At 38.6% G+C, this 19,280-nt stretch overlaps 1 protein-coding gene across 2 annotated transcripts in view; it reads left to right on the top strand.

Moving 5' to 3' along the window:
- The window catches only part of CACNB3 (calcium voltage-gated channel auxiliary subunit beta 3), a 308,851-nt gene that overhangs the window by 40,235 nt on the left and 249,336 nt on the right, over positions 1 to 19,280 (top strand). The gene's annotated exons all lie outside the window — the stretch shown is intronic.

Below are 19,280 nucleotides of genomic sequence, written 5' to 3'. Positions count from 1 at the left end.
GTGCTTCTGGGGTCCAGTTCCTCCCTTCCCCATTACCTGCATGACTCTGGTGAACAGTCAGCATCTCCTTTTCATGCTGCCTCTGCCTTTCCTTCTCCTCAACTTCCAGGCATATCAGTTTCTCATTCTCTTCAGCCTGTAGACATCTCAGTTTCTCTCTGCAGCTTCTGTTTCCGAACACCTGGCCTCCACTTCAAGTCTCTTTAGCTCCAGATGGATTTTTAAGTCCTCTACAGAAAGGTTGAGCTGTCCATTCTCTGAGTGTTGTACATCTCTATGTCCAGTTTGATCGACTTCCTGATTGCTGTTTTCTGATGCAGCTGTGATCAAAGCTGCAATCATGTCTGCCTTAGTCAGGTTTCCATGCACCAGTCCCTTATCCTGGCACATCTCAGCCAAATGGCTCCTTGACAGCTTGCCATACTCCTCTGCTGACATGCTTGCCTGCTCTCCCTGACTAACTAAGCTAACAAAAGAAATAAAACAATTGTGATCTGAACTCTGAATTTTCACTGCATGGCTGATTTAGAGTACAAAAACACCTTCAGTGATCACTGCACACAAGCTACAGGAATTCACTATCCACACCACTACAAGCCAATTGCCAACCAATTAATATGTGGTGTGGATATCCCACCACTGCCAACCAATTAATATGTGATGCCCGTGCACTGGCCCAGTAATCAAGGAGCCTCAATCCTCACCACTAACACCAACGAGGGGCATCCACATTGGGAAGGATACAAATACACACACAGTAAATTACAATTTCCCTTAAGAGCACACAGAGATCACAGTCAGCCTGGGGCTGGTTTCTCCCTTTCTCTCCAGATCCCCAATAAGACTCTCCACTGTCACAGCTATAGGGTGCAGATCTCAGCCTAGTGGTCAAGCTAAAACCTCCAGCACCCTCTCTGTCCAACCAGTGCTTCGTGTCCTTGCTCCGGAGCAAGAAGGCTGACACAGGTTCTCCAGCTATGCCCCCTTTCTGCCAGTCTATAAGGTAATACCAGGTGGCACCAATCACTAATATCAGCTACTAAAATGGCCTTTACCAAAGGGTGTCCAATTATTACTCTGCAATATTATTATCCAAATGGTAAGTGTGACCCAGGGCTAAAGCTATTGGAGTGGCTTGGCCAGTATTACTATATACATGCAATCTACTCTAGGGCTTAAATTAGTTCTATACAAAACAGCCACAGTTGAAAGGCTGAAAAATATTTAATAATAAATAATAAAAACACAAGACAATACTTCTTACTACACAGTGCTAGTCAAGAGTTCAGAGATCACAGGAAAATGCTTAAAATAATACTGTAGAATTGTTCTGACATAATTATAGAAAACAGTTAGACTAAACTTACTATTTCCTATCTTTTCCTAAGACCAATCACAGTTTTAAATAAACTTATATACAGAGCAAAAGCAGAGTACTGGTGAGTTGTTGTCAGCTTTAGCAACAAAAGCACGGACAGCACACGATAAGAGGATTAAAAAGCACAATTTTATTCCACAATCCAGGCAGATAAACGTAAGCGCTTTCGGCAGGTTCAAATAACCCGCCTTCTTCAGACAACCACGAATTTCCAAACCATTTATTAAATACATTCATATTAAAATTCATTAACCTATCGTAGTAGAGTGCATTCTACAATTTAATGAAACCATGACAACCTTAAAGAACTGAAAACTGATACTCCAGATGCCTTGTTATATTACTGACTTTGAAAGTCAAAGTAAGTTCTTTTAAAACACTTTCAAAATGTTATAAACTTGAAACCTTATCCTCATATAAATACAAATACAAGCAATGATTATGTTCATTAATGCTTCGTATTTGCATACTATTGATATTTTTATATAACACCTGTTGAGGAATTTACTATTATTAAAGCTATATACGAGAAGCGATCCCAAGACTGGTTTTAAACATAAATTATGGGAATCATATCTAAGACTTTATTTAAAGCTCCTGTTTACAGTTAGAGCCTATAACTATAAAACACATTTTATGTTGACAGAATTAAACAAAAAAATGTGCAAAAAAGTTTATTATACCATTGATAAATTTAAGCATTGGTGACTATTTTATGCCAATATTGTTGACTAAAAAACAGCCACAGTTGAAAGGCTGAAAAATATTTAATAATAAATAATAAAAACACAAGACAATACTTCTTACTACACAGTGCTAGACAAGAGTTCAGAGATCACAGGAAAATGCTTAAAATAATACTGTAGAATTGTTCTGACATAATTATAGAAAACAGTTAGACTAAACTTACTATTTCCTATCTTTTCCTAAGACCAATCACAGTTTTAAATAAACTTATATACAGAGCAAAAGCAGAGTACTGGTGAGTTGTTGTCAGCTTTAGACAAAATCCAAAATGTTCTCCCTCTGTCTCCGAGAAAGTCCTTTAAATTAATAATACATCCTATTGACTCATTTTAAATTACATCATTCTTAACAATTCTCTGGTTTCCCTGGCTAACAGAAACTCTACATTTACATTTCTTAGTAAGCTTGCACCTGGTCAGGAAACCACAGTAATTAAAGACATTATATATGTAAAATCTAGCAATTAACTCTGGTCTCAAAATAATAGAAAGAATCTGCTGGTTCAGACACCACTGCTCCAAGTTTGAGATCAGTCATACAAGGCTTGACTTATCAGCGTTCTTCCATCAGAGTGCTCTGTTGTTACATTTTTGACGTTCAACATTTAACACCATTGTCTTCCATTTAAGAGAACAAGCCTGTGGCTTATATTAATATTTACAAAGACATAGAATTATCTACAAAATTCTATTTAGCTAGGTTGGCAGCCTTCACATATCTTCACATGTCTGCAGCAGACTTTCCATAAAATTTGTATTGCTTGCAATCTACAGTTTTCTGTCTTACTCCAACCATATCATGCAGTTTGGAACTAGAAGTCTGATCCGACTCTAACATTAGCACACTACTTTGAAAGACCTGCATAACAGTCAGTAAGAAACAGTAGTATGGTCTAGGTATGGACTCACTTTCTTCATCTCTAAAGGCATCCCAAATTAATTTGTGGCATTCTTCTTCTCTCCGTGAAACAAAGTAAGACTGCAAAGCAGGCCATACTAGAAGTATTCTTTCAAGTGCTGGAAGTAAGGATAACCATCTTGTTGGTACATGATGAAGAATGTCTTGATACTCAAGTTCAACAAACTTGAAAAATGACTGGAGCTGTGCAGTTTGTTTGCCGTAGCTGGAAAATTCAGCATAAACTTTGAGAATGAGAATTTCTACGTCCATTGACAAAGTTGTGCATGCCTGTTTAACACAATTATGCAGAATATGGTACTTGCAATTCACCGAAATGAGTTCAGAATTTCTTTCTTTTTCAGTTTCTCATATACAAAAATCTTCTTGCCAAAATTCACTCCAGCATTATTCCCAGAAAATGCAGACACTCTGCTTATGTCCAATCTATTTTTCTCTATCACTTCAACTAATCTACCCATTATCGCCTCACTGCTTTCACCTGAATCTTCATAAAAGTCTAGCAAACCATGTTTCATTCCTTCTTGATTTGAAAAATTCTGCACTTTAACTGGAAAATGTTAATGCTTCCTTTGTTTGAAGAGTCAGTTGCTATTGAAGAGTACCTTGATTTTTGTAAGTCAGAGACTAACTGTTCTTGTGAAGCAGGAGTGAGAACATTTTCAATTATATCAGTTGCTTTCATTCTGCTGCAAACAGTTTTTTTCGCAATACTAGATTCTGGGAAAATAGTTCCCATTATCTTGTTACCACAATCTTGACTTGCATAGCTGTGATGATGCATAACACTGTGGTAAATTAGAGTTACTTCAGCAGCTGTTATAAGATCGTCCTCTTTGGTATTTGGTTTTCTGAAGAAGCTCATCATGACTGTATTTTGCTTAATCTGCTTCACATTTTTATTATGTTTCTCCGATGTTGCATGCACTACTACTGATCTGCGTCCCTCATACTTTACTGTAAATGTGTGATGACAAATTTTGCATTCTGCTTCTGACTCTGTTTTCTTACCCAGCCAATCCTTAAAATCAAATTATTTTAACCATTCATCATCAAATGAACAGTGATACTTCTTTTTTGCCTTTTTATACAACTTTCAGATTCAGAATCCCAATGCTTTGATTCAGCCATTGCGACTTGTGAGGTTTTATTGATCATGCTCAGTGCAGCCAAGTCAACAAATTAAGTACAGTAGATGCTAAGTTATCCAGCACCCATGGGGACTGGTACAGTACAGACTCTGCTTCCAGGGCAGCAGGCAGCAATAGGATCGATCTTAAGCTATCCTACATGGATGATAGTTCAGCCACACCCAAAAACATGTAGACATAGAGCTGTTACATTTTTTTTATGGATAAGACATTTCTTGTTTGGAAAACCAACCAAAGAAAGTGAAATACATAATAAAGGAAATGGTTAAGCAGCTTTTTTATTCCCCTGTTCTTGGTAGATGCTGGATAAGTGTCATTTCCAGTTGCTAGAGAGTTAACTCAAAGAACAAAAAATCTGGACAAAGCAGTAAATAATGGGCAATATTTAAAAACTGTCCCTATTTTTGGGACGTTGTCCCACTTTTATTTATGGCTTTGTCCAGATTTCTTGCTCTAAGAGGTTGAGAGGTATGGAGTGACCAGGTTGTGTGTGTGTGTGTGTGTGTGTGTGTGTGTGTGTGAGGGAGAGAGAGGGATCGGGAGAGTGAGTGCGATGTGTGAATGAATGCATAAGTCAAGTGGCATACCTCTCAACCTCTTAGAGCAAGAAATCTAGACAAAGGCATAAATAAAAGTGGGACAAAGACCCAAAAATAGGGACAAGTTTTAAATATTGCTCTTACAAACTTAGAAAGTTGATAGAATAACAGGTTTTGTATTAGCATGAAGTTTCTGAAGGGTATGAAGGTGAAACTCAAATGTCTGTCATTATTTTCTAACTTCAGTCTTTATTTGCCACTAATATGCCAGAAAAACACAATTTGATGAGAAACAGACCAAATATATGAGGCAAAAATCTGGACATTCTGCAAAATCTGTATAGCTGAGAAGTAAGTGGGTGTGTGGCTGTGTACGTGCGAGAGAGAGAGAGAGACAGTGATATATGAATGAATGCATAAGTGGGTGTGTGGCATGTGCGTGTGACAGACAGTGAGGGTGATGTGTGAATGAAGGCAGGTATGAATGAGGAAGTGACTGTGTGTGTCTGAATGCAGGTATGAATGAGGACGTGACTGTGTGTGTGTGTGTGTGTGTGTGTGTGTGTGTGTGTGTGTGTGTGTGTGTGTGTGTGTGTGTGTGTGTGTGTGTGTCTGAGATCAGGAGACTGACTGCGATGTGTGAATGAATGCAGGTATGAATAAGGAAGTGACTGTGTGTGTGTGTGTGTGTGTGTGTGTGTGTGTGTGTGTGTGTGTGTGTGTGTGTGTGTGTGTATGTGTGTGTGTGTGTGTGAGAGAGAGATCAGGATAGAGAGAGAGAGCACAATCGTGCGTGAGTGAATGCCGGTTGCTTGAGTTCCAGTTAACCGAGAGTATAATGTCATTATTCCTGGACATTTCAGAGTTTTTTTTTTTATTTACTTCCAGGAGATGGGAGATGCTATAAAAATCCTGGAGACTCCAGGGCGATCCTGGAAAGGTGGTAATCCTACCTTCGATACCTTCAGTGTTATTAAAAGTGAAAAAAAAATGCCTTCTGTCACAAGCAGTCAGTTCCATCATAACCACTTAATTTAGTTTACACAAATCCCTAAATACTGCACCCATCCTTCTTAACTTATCTGTTCAAGAATTCTGAGCAAAGCCAAAAATAATGGGGGGCCTACAATCAGGAAAAATGTTTAAATATTACTCTAATTTATACAAAAAGTTAATAGAATAGCAGGTTTTGTATCAACATGCATTTTCTAAACAGTAAGAGGTAAGAAACTTCATTGTCTAGTACTACTGACTGGGGTTGACATAGTGGTAAAGGTGTTTACCTTACAGGCACGATGTGCAGGCTTTGATTCTTACATGGGGGTGATTGGCTAGGTTTAAAATGGCCCACAAGGGCAGTTAACCTAGTCCTCAGTTATTTATAACAAAATAAAAATAAATTGTGAGGGACAGGGCAAAAATATAAGGTAAAATCAGGGATAGTTGAGAGGTGTATCTGCACTACGTGTTGTCATTTCTACCACATATGCAGTAGGTGGAAAAGTAGGAAGTAATCACATGCATAATCGATGGCCTTTTATGCCTTATTAGATATAATTTAGTCCCAAGTAAGTGTCTCTGAGTTGTGATTTATCACATAATCAGGGATTTCCTTGAGCAAAGTAAGCCCAAAGTACTTTACCAGTGAGGCTGTTGTTCCTTGAGGATCATCCAGCTGGCCAAACTTAAAGCACCCAACCTATCATGGGCAAACTTGTGGCAATTCTGTTTCCAGGGTGATGAAAAAAAATCCTGCGTGGCACTCTCCTCATGAGTCCATTGTTTGATTTCACTTTCCACTGAAACTTCTAGGCAACAACTTCAGAAATTTTTGGCAGCTAAAGTTAAAGGGTATAAGCTTTTCAGTAACCCTTCTCTAACTCATGGATCAGAACTTCCATCCCTTTTTCTACCACCATGGTCCAGCCATTGTATTAGAGCTGTCATTTGCCAACACATCTACCTTAGTGAAGACTGACAGAAAAAGAGAAATACAGTCACCGGGGACTACCATACTAAATACTATGACAGTGAAGATTAGGTCATGGACCAACAAAGTAATGACTTTCTACTTTCCTTTCTTTGGTCTATCAAAGAAGTGAGACATACTGTAGGGAGTCTGCAATTTCTACTTGTGTCCACATGGATTTTGGCTAGAGTCTCCATTTCTCAGCCACATCCCAAAAACATGCTGTAGGTGAATTGGTGATCTTCAAAAGTGTTTGTGCATGTGCATACCATGTATGAGTGCATTATGTGATGGACTGCCATCCTCTTCAGAATTATTTTCTCTGCTATATGCATGCTGAGTGCCAGGATAGGCCCTGTCTTCCTTGGGATCTTCAAAAGGATAAAGTGGATAAGCAGAGTGGTAAGGAGCATGTCCTACTTGTCCTACTGTACCTGGTGAAAACGTCAGGATTTATCATTATGTAGAATTTTTACAGTTGTCATTTCTGTCAGAATATCAATATGTCATATTTTCGTTTCTTTATTTATATTCTGTTAAGCAGTTTAGTCCTGATAGGCAAAGTTTATTTTTAGAGAGGTCCTGAGGAGAAAAGTTCCAATATTATTCTTAAAGTTATATTTACAGCTAATAGAATAGCTGGTGTTTGATAGTGAAGGAACTTTTGGGTGTTTACAACTTTTGCCTTTATTCAGGAAATGCATACGTCATAGAAAAAAGATACATCAACAACATAAAGAAGTCCTTGATTTAAACTTAAATAAAAACATCACAGTAAGTTAACAATAAAAAATACAATTTTAGTTATATTTAATTTGACAGAAATATTTAAACTGCAGCAATTAAGAATCAAACTAACATTAGCAAAAGGGTTATTTCCAGATCAAGGAGGATGTAGTATCGACCTTGTGCACCGACACACGAGACACAATTTAAAAGGCAAGGGGTACTATTTCAGGTTTTGTGTTGGAAATCAAATTACCTATGGTCAATCCAATTAGCACACCATGCTATTTTACTTGAGGTAATGATGTCACCGAGGAAGATTAAAAGTTACAACTAATAAAAGTATATTTGTAAATATCAACCTTTAGGTAGAACACTTGAAAGGCTATAAAAACATTCTACTGCTATTCACTTTACAAAAGCTGAGATGTCTTCCTGAGAGAGTTAAACAAGCTATATGCTTGAATTTTATTTACATGTTTTTGCCGGAAATGAAATTTCCTTCTTTCAACCTGATCTCAACTCATGATACCCAAATCACAACGACAAGTACCCGGGGGGGGGGGTGTTGGCAGTCATATATTAAATGATACTATAATAAAAAATATGTAATATTTAATTTCTGTATATAATATTTAAGCTATGACCAGAATCATAACCACAGATATAGCTATGTTATTGTGACAAACTGGTACTTATAAGGGCACACTTTGGACAGAAGATTGTGGTTTCCACCAGGTATTTTACTTTTAATTCATTTGAAACAGAGCATTGGATTTATAACACAACAAAACATGCTTCCATTCAACATTTTATTCCTCTCAACTGTCCAGATTTTTGCAGATTGTCCAAATTTTTGCCTCAAAATTTTGATCTGTTCCTCATAAAATTTGTGGTTTTCTGGCAAATCACTAGAATGATCTGAGAAATGAAATCACTAAAGAATGACATACATTTGAGATTCAGAGTTCATATCCTTTAGAAAATGCAACTTTCTACGTTTATACAAGCAATATTTAAAATCTGTCCCTATTTTTGAAGCCTTTGTCCCCCCATTATATCAGGTTTTGTCCAGATTTCTTGGGCTAAGAGGTTGAGAGGTATATGTTCAGTAAAAGAATACAGCTGTTAAAACAAAGGTAAGACTTTGTCAGGAACTTCTATCAATTTGCAGTTTATTGTTTCACAAACTGGAATTTTACTGTTCTAAACTTAAGACAAGCACAATACTTAAAATGAAAATGCAGCAGCTTGCCTTATATAAACAGATTATTGAAATAGGTAACAGTCTTTAGATACATTTATATAGGTTTGATACCAAAACCTGGTAGGTCAACTCTACTTGCAAGTTTTAAATGGCAGTCATTATTTAGGCAAGATCCTTTATATTGGGTTTCTCATTCATTATATTGGGTACACAAAGCTAGGCTTATAAAGACCTTCAGGTCACTAGCCAAGTAACCACCTACAAACCTATGAACCTAAGAAGAAAGACACAGTCTTAATTTGCAAGTTTTTTGTATCATATTCAAACCAGAAAACATTCTCTGCTCACATGTATTAAAACTACATTTCACTTGTAGATTTTTGTGTCAGTGCTTGTTCTAGAAAGAATCTCTTCTCAGACTCCCATTAATAGCTTTAAGATTTCCAAAAGGAAAGCTTTTACATAGAATACATAGTCCCTGCTCTGGTTACCAGAAAAATATATATTTTTTTCTGTTCACTCACACACCCATAAACAAACGTAGGCACATGTATAAGCCCCTGGCTTAGCCTCTCTCTAGTGCTGCTTGGAGAATGCCCATATCAAGTCAAAACAAGCTAGTCGCATTGTAACAGCTCAGTGCTAACACAACAGCCCTTGCACAGTCATTACCTGTCATTCAAAGCAAAGTGGCATTTAAATTTTTTTCTAACATCCCTACTAATCAGATGCATAAATGATTCCAAGCAATTAAATCTATTATTATTTCAGTTACAACATGACTATCATACTTATTTCCTGCTTCACTATCTATACATATTTCAAGATATTTATAGATTTGCTAGTATTGTATTACATATATAATCTGGGATAAAAAATCTTAAATACTGCAAAAGGTCCAGTATTATTGAAAAAGTTATTATTTTTTTTAATTTCATTTATCCTTCAGCAAATGTTCCCAAATAAGTCATCGCATATATCTTGGAATAATAATAACCATATTCTATTACGTCCATCCAGTAACTGCAGAAAGGCCCTATGCAGCTACTCTACTTCTAACACTGTCCATTTCCTGATTTCTGTTTCCCATAGGAACTTTTAAACCAGTGTTGGCTTACACTTCACAGTCCCTGCTGTCAGCACATTCTGAGATCATACCACCTTCTCCATGAAGTAATATTTTCTCAACCCGGTCTTGAATCTTGCTCCATTCACCTTCCACTCATGTTCCCTTTGTCCTCATTGTTTTTAATCCTGATTTCCTTACTACCCAGTTGCCTCCTGTTTGTGAGGAATGCTCTTATCATATGTCTCAATCTATCTCTTACAGTGTGTATGTACCAAGCACTCAGAGTTATCTCTCATAATTCAGCACTTCCATTACTGACATTAGTTTGGTAGTTTTATTTGTCTGCTTTTTGTCAGCCCATCTCCTTTCTTTCATTTGGCTGTCAGAACTGGATGCAATATGCAAAATATCACTTAAGTAATATCCTATTCAATGAGATAGTGAATGCAGTTTCTCTCAGTTCTGTTTCCATAGCTATGCACCCCAGCATCCTGGAGGGCCTTTGCAAATGCTCTTTTGTACTACCCTGCATGATTCATGGCCCTATTCTCCCTCTGCCCTCCCAAGGTCACGCCACCTAACTTGATTTTTCCTGGATTTTATTTTCTCATATTAAACCTCAGCTACCACTTATTTACTGACTCTCTAGAAGTCTTTCCAGAGACTAGCTTGGCCATCTGTAATTATCCCTTCATTATTAGTATCATTAGCAAACAGACTGACCATGCTATCAAGTCTCAATATTATATCTGAATGTTAACAGGACTAGCTTCAGCACCAATCCTTTGGACAACCACTAGAGACTGTCTTTTCTACAGACAGCTACCCCCCTAACTACCACTGGCTGTTTCAAATAATTTATCTGGTTTTGTATTTACTTAACCATTTTAGGCCACATCTCCATACCCTTTACTGTCCCTGTGAGCCTCCTATATGTAGTGGTGCCAAAGGCCTTGATAAAATTCCAGCTATACCACAGTCACTGGATTCCCTTTTGTTGTCATCTAGTCATTAAACTGGATCATGTTAGACTGTTAAGATCTCTGTGAATCCCTGCTATTACTAACATATAAGACCCATCAGTGTTCAGGATCTCTGCTTTCCCAGCCTGTAGCTTCATGATTCCTTCACTGATTTATGCTAGTTGTTATACCAGTCCTCTGATATTACTCTGCCTTCTAAGGTGAAGCTAAAACTGTATAGTTTGCTAAGCACTGCTGTCAGCTATTTAAAGACTGAGGTAGGCAATGCATGCAGTTGCTATGCCGTATTTCTTGTAATTCTTCTCAGTTCCTTGTCTACTTCATCCCTGGTCACTGTCCAGACTTAGAGCTTTCCCACTGTTGTCATTTATTTATTCATTTGTTAACTGAGTAAGCCCAATGGACACAGGTGCCCCTTTCAGGGGAGATCCAGGAGCACAGTCAGATTAGGTGACTTGCTCAGAGTCACATAGAAAGTAAATGGAGATGGAAGGAATCTAATCCTCTACCCTGGAATACAGGAAGCCATTTTTTTAACAGCTCAGAGCCTTAACTCCCTGTGCTAACTGGGCTGTCATCTGTTTCTACTCTTTCATGTTCTGTTTCACTGCACTTCTTGGCACAGTGAAGTCTCTTCTGTGTAATCCCAAACCTCTGTCCTTGTTGCTCCATTTCTTCTGCAGGCCTCGTGAATCATATCACATTGTAACATGATCACTACTGCCAAGTAGTTCTCTCATCTTCATCTCTCCTACTTGAAAACTACATCAGGAGTACTTAAATTCCTTGTTGGAGTTAGCAGTTTTCCCTCTAAGCAGAGCCACCACCAAAGCTTATACCACTCCTCTCTTTCACCTTAGTATAGAAGTGGGGGAACTGCATTTCACCTCTGTAAGAGTAAGACCTCCCATGACCATAATTCTTTGGGAGTAGGTCACTTAGTCAAATTATTTGCCTGATTTTGTGTTTTTATCCAGAGAACTGAATTTCTCCATTCTCTGCTAGGTTGTTGCAAAGGGAGTTTCTCCACACATCTGATATACAGTGACACTGGAAGTGGTTATATCAGTAGCAGAAATACCTGAGACACAGCCTCATGTATGGTGGTTTAAGTGGAAAAGTTGATTTTCACGATTCCTTGTTCTTTTTATGCAAACATCATTTGAAGACCTGGTGATTATCAAATGACACCAGATCATAATTCTTCTTCTTCTCTTTTCTCTACTTACAACTCTAAATCCTGAACCTGTATTTTTCATATGCACCTGCATCTGGTAACTATACACCGTAGTTAACCACCAGGAATCTTCTGGCTCACCTATCAACCTCAAGGCCATCCTTTCAGTGTTCTATTCCTTCTATTCCCTATTATTGTCTGTTTCCATAGTGGACATATTCCTTTCCAGAATGTATGCTGCCACATCACCAGTGTCACCCACTGCCTGTCCTTTCTGTATAAAGTGAGGTAGCACCACACCCCAGTTCATGTGCAGCATATGCTGCCACATCACTAGTGTCACCCACTCCCTGTCCTTTCTGTCTAAAGTGAGGTAGCACCACACCCCAGTTCATGTGCAGCATATGCTGCCATATCACCAGTGTCACCCACTCCCTGTCCTTTCGGTCTAAAGTGACATAGCACCACACCACAGTTCATGTGCAGTATAAGCTGTCACATCACCAGTGTCACCCACTCCATGTCCTTTCTGTCTAAAGTGAGGTAGCACCACACCCCAGTTCATGTGCAGCATACGCTGCCACATCACCAGTGTCACCCACTCCCTGTCCTTTTTGTCTAAAGTGAGGTAGCACCACACCCCAGTTCATGTGCAGCATATGCTGCCACATCTCCAGTGTCACCCACTCCCTGTCCTTTCAGTCTAAAGTAACATAGCACTACACCCCAGTTCATGTGCAGCATAAGCTGCCACATCACCAGTGTCACCCACTCCATATCCTTTCTCTCTAAAGTGAGGTAGCACCACACCCCAGTTCATGTGCAGCATATGCTGCCACATCACCAATGTCACCCACTCCCTGTCCTGTTAGTCTAAAGTAACATAGCACCACACCCCAGTTCATGTGCAGCATAAGCTGCCACATCACCAGTGTCACCCACTCCCTGTCCTTTCTGTCTAAAGTAAGGTAGCACCAAACCCAAGTTCATGTGCAGCATTGCCTACATTTGTGTTATGCCTGCAATGTTGGTACTTCTTTCATACAGTAGAACATAAATATGATCAGGGCATTACACAACACCTCCTTCCGCTCCAGACTTCCTTCCCCTTTCTTTTTAATGTTTCCTGCTATCTTTATTGTTACTTGTCCTTGTAATCCTGTTGCAATCTCAGCAATCATGTCTCTTTGCAGATGATTCAGTGCCCTGAAGTCTGCTGTCAGCATAAATATAGAATCCAAAGTCCTTAGATTAATATCATTAACAAGTTAAACATTCGTCAAAATCTACTGCCAATCATTAGCGGACTGGAGTTCCGCTGTGGCGACCCCTAACCGGGAAAAGCCGAAAGACAACAACAAGTTAAACAATAAAGGAGCTAATTTTGTGCCCCCTCCATTTCATAGTACATCCTATTCAAGCCCATATTTTTCAAAAGAAAAGTATCCTCCAAGGGCTACAGAATGGAGTTTGGCTTTTAATTAGTCACTAAACCAGGCCCATCCAGTTTGTTTTGTACTCCAGTAAGACAACATCCTCAACAACAAACACTGATTCGGAAAATCACCAAATGCCAGCAGAAACTGTCCAAGCGTTTTCTTCTCTTTCCCTTGCAAGACTGTCTGAGGACCTCAGGAACTGAATGTAGTTTATAAAATATTTTTAATACAAACTTCAAACAAAATAATCCCAATTTTGACCATACCAAACCTTCAAATGTTTAATTATCTGACAAAAGAAAAATTAGTTGATTACCAATTTTTATTTATTTATTTTTTTACCATTCTTATAAAGTGAAACATAATTTGCCAGTCACCGGGCATGAGATCAGTAGGTAAAGATGACTTAAGCAAAGAGAATAAATGGAAATGCAGTCAATACTGTATTTTTTAACTATTTTGATGTAACACCAACAGGATTAAGTGATATTTTATCTTCTCAATAATGTACAGACATTTAAAATTTCAGTATTTTTATTCTATATCTACCAAAAGTAAACTGCTCTTCCCCTTATTCATTTACTCTTTTTGTGGAATTGTTTCGATATGGCCATCTTTTCAATGTGCATCCTGCCTATGCTCCCTTTTGTAGAGGCTATACAATAATGACTGACCAGATTCCCACCCCCTTCCCAAAAGAGGGCTGTTGGACACTCTCAAGTAGCAGTAAGCCCAAGTAGGCTGTAAGGGCCCACAGGACCAGCTCAGCCTTAGAGTTTGCAAAAACAAAAATTATAAATGAGAAGGTTTTACTAAGAATTGTGAAGAGTGGCTATGTATAATAGAAGGAATAATTAATTATAAATATTCTTACAAACAATGGTTTGCTGTAGTTAAAGAACAGTAGAAATACATCCTTTAGGTGAGACCTCATGTATTTCATTAGACTGGACTTCACAGCGGTCTGTGTGGTAGGATGCAGGAGATTTAAGTCCACTCACTGATTCTGCAGTTTGTTCTTGTTTGCATGATACTTTTCTGTAAACTACCTACCCTTAGTCATAATATAAAATATTTAGTTTCCTTGAGAGTGTACATGAGGTTAAAAAAGTAGGCTTGTGTTGCTCAGAGCCACGTGGTACCTTTGTCACTAGATAAAGGAAGACCTTCTTAATTACATATTTCAGTTTTTCAAGTGACTGTATTTTAAGCAGTATTGTAGAAATTAAGGACTCATTCCACATGACTCAATGGAGGATGCTGGGAGTTCACATCATAAAGAGCAGTCCAGGGTATAACTTACAATAAGGCGTGTCACTCATGGCAGCTCACAAATGAGAACAAAGTGACGCTGTCTGCACTAGATGTACTCTGCCCTGTGTTTGTGACATAACATGGGCCAGGAGACAGGCTTCATGGACTATACCAGCAATAGCTTGTCATATTATATGAAAGAGAAGTTGCATAAGACATATTTCTGAATGCGCTTGGGCCTGCTACAGCTGTAAAAAATGCAGTCAAGAAATGCCTTCTGTGGCAGGATTGAAACATGTTGATATCCTCTCTCCCCTGTAGCCCAGTCCAGTCATTAAAAATGGAATCCAATGAATCTTGATAAACCTGCTCCAAACCCAGAACCAGGTATCATCCATACAAACGTCTCCTGCGCACAGTCATAACTTAGAGCTAAGCACTTTACAAAAACTTTTGCTTTCCATCACAGTTTAGTACCAGGTGATCCAGGCATACTGTACCCAGAATGTACCTGCTCACTGTCACTTCACATGTATTATACTATATAAATAATATATGGCTTAACAGTTTTGGTCCTCACTGTAGTGTGATCTTGGAATTGGAATATATAGTTAGTAGGGGGTGTGGGGGTTGCAGGGGGGCTTGCCCCCCCCCGCAAAAACGTGATTTGAGGTGTAGGAGTTTCATTTACCTGAGCTCCTATACAGACATCATGTGCTATGTTCAGTGAAAATGTTGAATCTGCTGAATTTGATCAGCAGATTTGACACTGTATCCTGATGTATATTACAATGGTGATATCTTGATAGTAAACCCTATATATATATATATATATATATATATATATATATATATATATATATATGGATCTACTTCCAATCAACGAAAGTATGATCCATCGAATCTATTCCTTTCCCAGGGAAAGGAACCATTGGACCACCATGGTGAACTGTGCCCTCTTCCCATGTAGTGCAATCTCAGAGTTGGTATAAAAGTATATATACAGTAGGGAGGTGTGGAGGGCTAAGCCCCCCACTTTGGTGGGCTCCATGTGTTTCCATTGTGTGTCGTTTGCATGGTGGTCCAGTGGTTCCTTTCCCAGGAAAAGGAATTCGGCAGTTCGTTGTTTCACTGACATGCAGTTTTGGTGAATAGTGAGCGGGTAAGTTAGATTCGATGGATTGTACTTTCGCTGAGTGAAAGTAGATCCATGTATGTATATATATATATATATATATATATATATATATATATATATATATATGAGTTCCCGATATGATCGAACTTTTAAAAGTTCGAACGGTCTGAATGGGGATCTCCATAGAGCGTAGAATGGGAAGATTTCCCTTTACCGCAATGTAGTGCAATCTCGGAGTTGGTATATTTAAAGAGGGGGCTGGGGGGGTGCAGAGGGTCTTGCCCCCCTGCTAGTACTGTTTAGTTTTTTTTTTTTTTGTTTATTTATTTTTTTCACATTGTCTAACATTGAAATGTTCGAGCATATGGTCTCGGCTATATGAAAGTCGAACATTTGGGTGTTCGATTATGTGAAGTCGACCTATATATATATATATATATATATATATATATATATATGTGTGTGTGTGTGTGTGTGTGTGTGTGTATATATACATATGTGTGTGTGTGTGTGTGTGTGTGTGTGTATATATATATATATATATATATATATATATATATATATATGTATATAAAAATCATGAAATTAAGAAAAAAATTAAAAAAAACATAGCAAAAACATGTTTTTGCTGTGTTTTTCTTTTCTTTTTTTTTTTTTTTTCTTAATTTTGAGATTACAATGTATGCACCATGCCATGAAGGTGTGAATCAATGGGACACAGCAACACCAGCAAAACCAGTGACCTAAACATGAGTAACAGCATGCAGTTGGTAGTCCATCAGTATTCTATATTCCAGCCACAAGACAGAGTAGGTGAAAAGATATCCTGGCCTGGGTATGCTATGTATCAGTCGTACTACCATGGGGTATGTTTAGGGCGGTGCATGCCATATGCCAGGCAAGCCAATCAGTGTACCATGTAAGAATGGCATGGCTATGGTGGTGGATGATACAATGTAAGGGGCCAAATCCACAGGTCTGCATTACAGCATGACATATGGCATGCTGGAAGGACAAGCTGTGGTAGATGTGAAATCCCTCCTCAGTTATTGTTGGCATCTCACACAGAGACAACATGATAACCTTTTTGTACATTGCAGGTGTGTCCAGAAGTATGTAGTCCCAGATGGAGCAAGCATCAGTAGCACCTACAACAAAGTTGCAATGAATTCTATATGCTGGTGTAGTATTACTGGTACTTGCCTGCCCCAGCATCTAGTGAGACAGTCTGTATGCCTCTAAACGAGGAGCTGATTTTCCTAAATCTGCAGAGGAATTCAAAAATATGAAAGCAAATATAAATCTACATGAAACATATGCCCTGGAATTGACCTGGAAGTGTCTTATTAGAATATAGTAAACTGCAGTTGTCAGATGTACTTACTGTACTGACCTCTTATTTTTACTGGTAAAGAAGGTCAAGGTGGTACTTCTTTAGGTCAATGTAGTGGTGCCTGCACTACTCACTGCATGCAATAAAAAATGAAAAGCTAGTAATACCGCAATAGGGAATGGATAGCAAACTGTTAACAGGTTCATCGCTACTAGGTATCTTTGCCAAAAGACTGCAGCATCCACCCCTTTACAACACAATACAGCATCAGCAATGCATTTACCTACTGTGGGAGTAGAACCCACAGCCTTCAGCATCTAAAGCAAGTACACTATCTGTTGTGCTATTAACAATGCAAGCAGACTAAACATAAGCAGCACTAAACTTTGCTCCCCTGCAGCTCTCAGCTCCTTGTAAAATCTACTCAACACTCAGCTGTATCTCTGAACTTTTCAGCACAAGAAATCTGGAAAAAGCCAACATTTATTGGGGGGGGGGGGACAAAAGGCCAAAACCAGGGACACATTTTAAACATTGCTTGTATAATGTTTGAAAGTTGCTAGAATAAAATGCTGCGTTACCACCATACATTTCACTGCCACTGCCTTAAACCCAGGGGACCCCGTGCAAAACAGTCAGAGCAACATACCACTACGCCACATCAACTGTTTTGTGAAAGAGGAAGACTGAAACTTAAATAGCTACCATTTAGTGAATTCAGTTCTCACCATAGCACAGCTGTCAACCCTCTTAGCACAAAATACCTGAACAAAGTCAATAATGGGTGACTACAACCACCAAACATTCAGTGAATTCAGTTCTCACCATAGCTCTCAACCACTTAACAAATAACACCCGGACAAAGCCAGTAATGGGAGAATATAGCCCCCAAACATATTCAGTGAAATCAGTTCTTACCATAGCTCTCAACATTAGCAAAAAACCTGGATGAAGCCAATAAATACCTGAACAAAGCCAATACTGGGTGAATACAGCCCCCAAACATATTCAGTGAATTCAGTTCTTACCATAACTCTCAACCCCAGCACAAAACCTGGATGAAACCAATAATGGGGGGAATACAGTCCCAAACACTACCTAAACAAAGCCAATACTGGGTGAATACAGCCCCCAAACATATTCAGTGAATTCAGTTCTTACCATAACTCTCAACCCTAGCACAAAATCTGGACGAAGCCAATAATGGGGGGAATACAGTCCCAAACACAGGGATACATTTCAAATATCCATCTTGTACACTTAGAAAATTGCTAGAATAAAAGCTTTTGTTACCATGCACTTTCTGAAGAATATGAAGTCTGATATTTGAAGTGTGTCCATTTTTTTTAACTTTTGTTAACCAGGAAAGTCTGACTTTGAAAAAAAAAAGCTAATTTTTAGCAGAGGCCCAGGGAGAAACACTCCAGACAGCCAAGAATAAAACCAGAGAACATGTGGCTGTCAGGCAACAAGGACATAAATGCAGAAACCACAGATTTTATGAGGAACAGAAAAAGTATGAAGGAAAATCCTGCAACATTTTTACAAATGGTGGTGGGTAGGGAATTCAGGCTCTTGCCACTTGGGCCCAAGGTACAGAGTTCAAGCCTTATTCTCTACCCACCACCATGTACACCTGGGGCATTTCGCACATACACACACACACACACACACACACACACACACACACACACACACACACACACACACACCTCTACCTGACAGTGTCCCATCTTCTTTCCGTTTCAGGTCCTGCTTGTAAACCATTCAAGACCTCATTCAACTCCAACTCCCTCTCTAACATGGAGCTTGCAATTTCCAGGTCTGCTTCTGGCAAGGCTCATATCCCATCCATAAGTATTCTCATTATTCCATTTTATATAGCTTTTAACACAGAAACTCATGTCCTTATCTGACAGACATGTTAACCTGTCATCAGCCTATTAGACATTTGAAGTCCACACCATAATAACAGCAATTAATGAATATACTTAAAACAGCTACCAAAACAAGGAGCAGATCTCTAGGTCACATTTTTCTTATTTGCTGGAATAACCTTCCTCTCAAAATAAAACCTAAAACAAATTACTATGAGTATAAGAAAGATACACAACAGCAACACACTAGAATGACACAATGCCATACACAGTGAACTGCAAAATGGCAGTAAAGTAACATTTCACATACTTAAATACTTAACTAAACACCACAAGTATGGTTATCATTACATCCTGAATTTCCTGTTTAAGCGA

The sequence above is a fragment of the Protopterus annectens genome, chromosome 9.part0 (genome assembly GCF_019279795.1).
Source record: "Protopterus annectens isolate FY-2018-M chromosome 9.part0, PAN1.0, whole genome shotgun sequence".
NCBI classification, from domain to species: domain Eukaryota; kingdom Metazoa; phylum Chordata; order Ceratodontiformes; family Protopteridae; genus Protopterus; species Protopterus annectens.
This window is presented reverse-complemented; position numbering and strand designations above follow the sequence as displayed.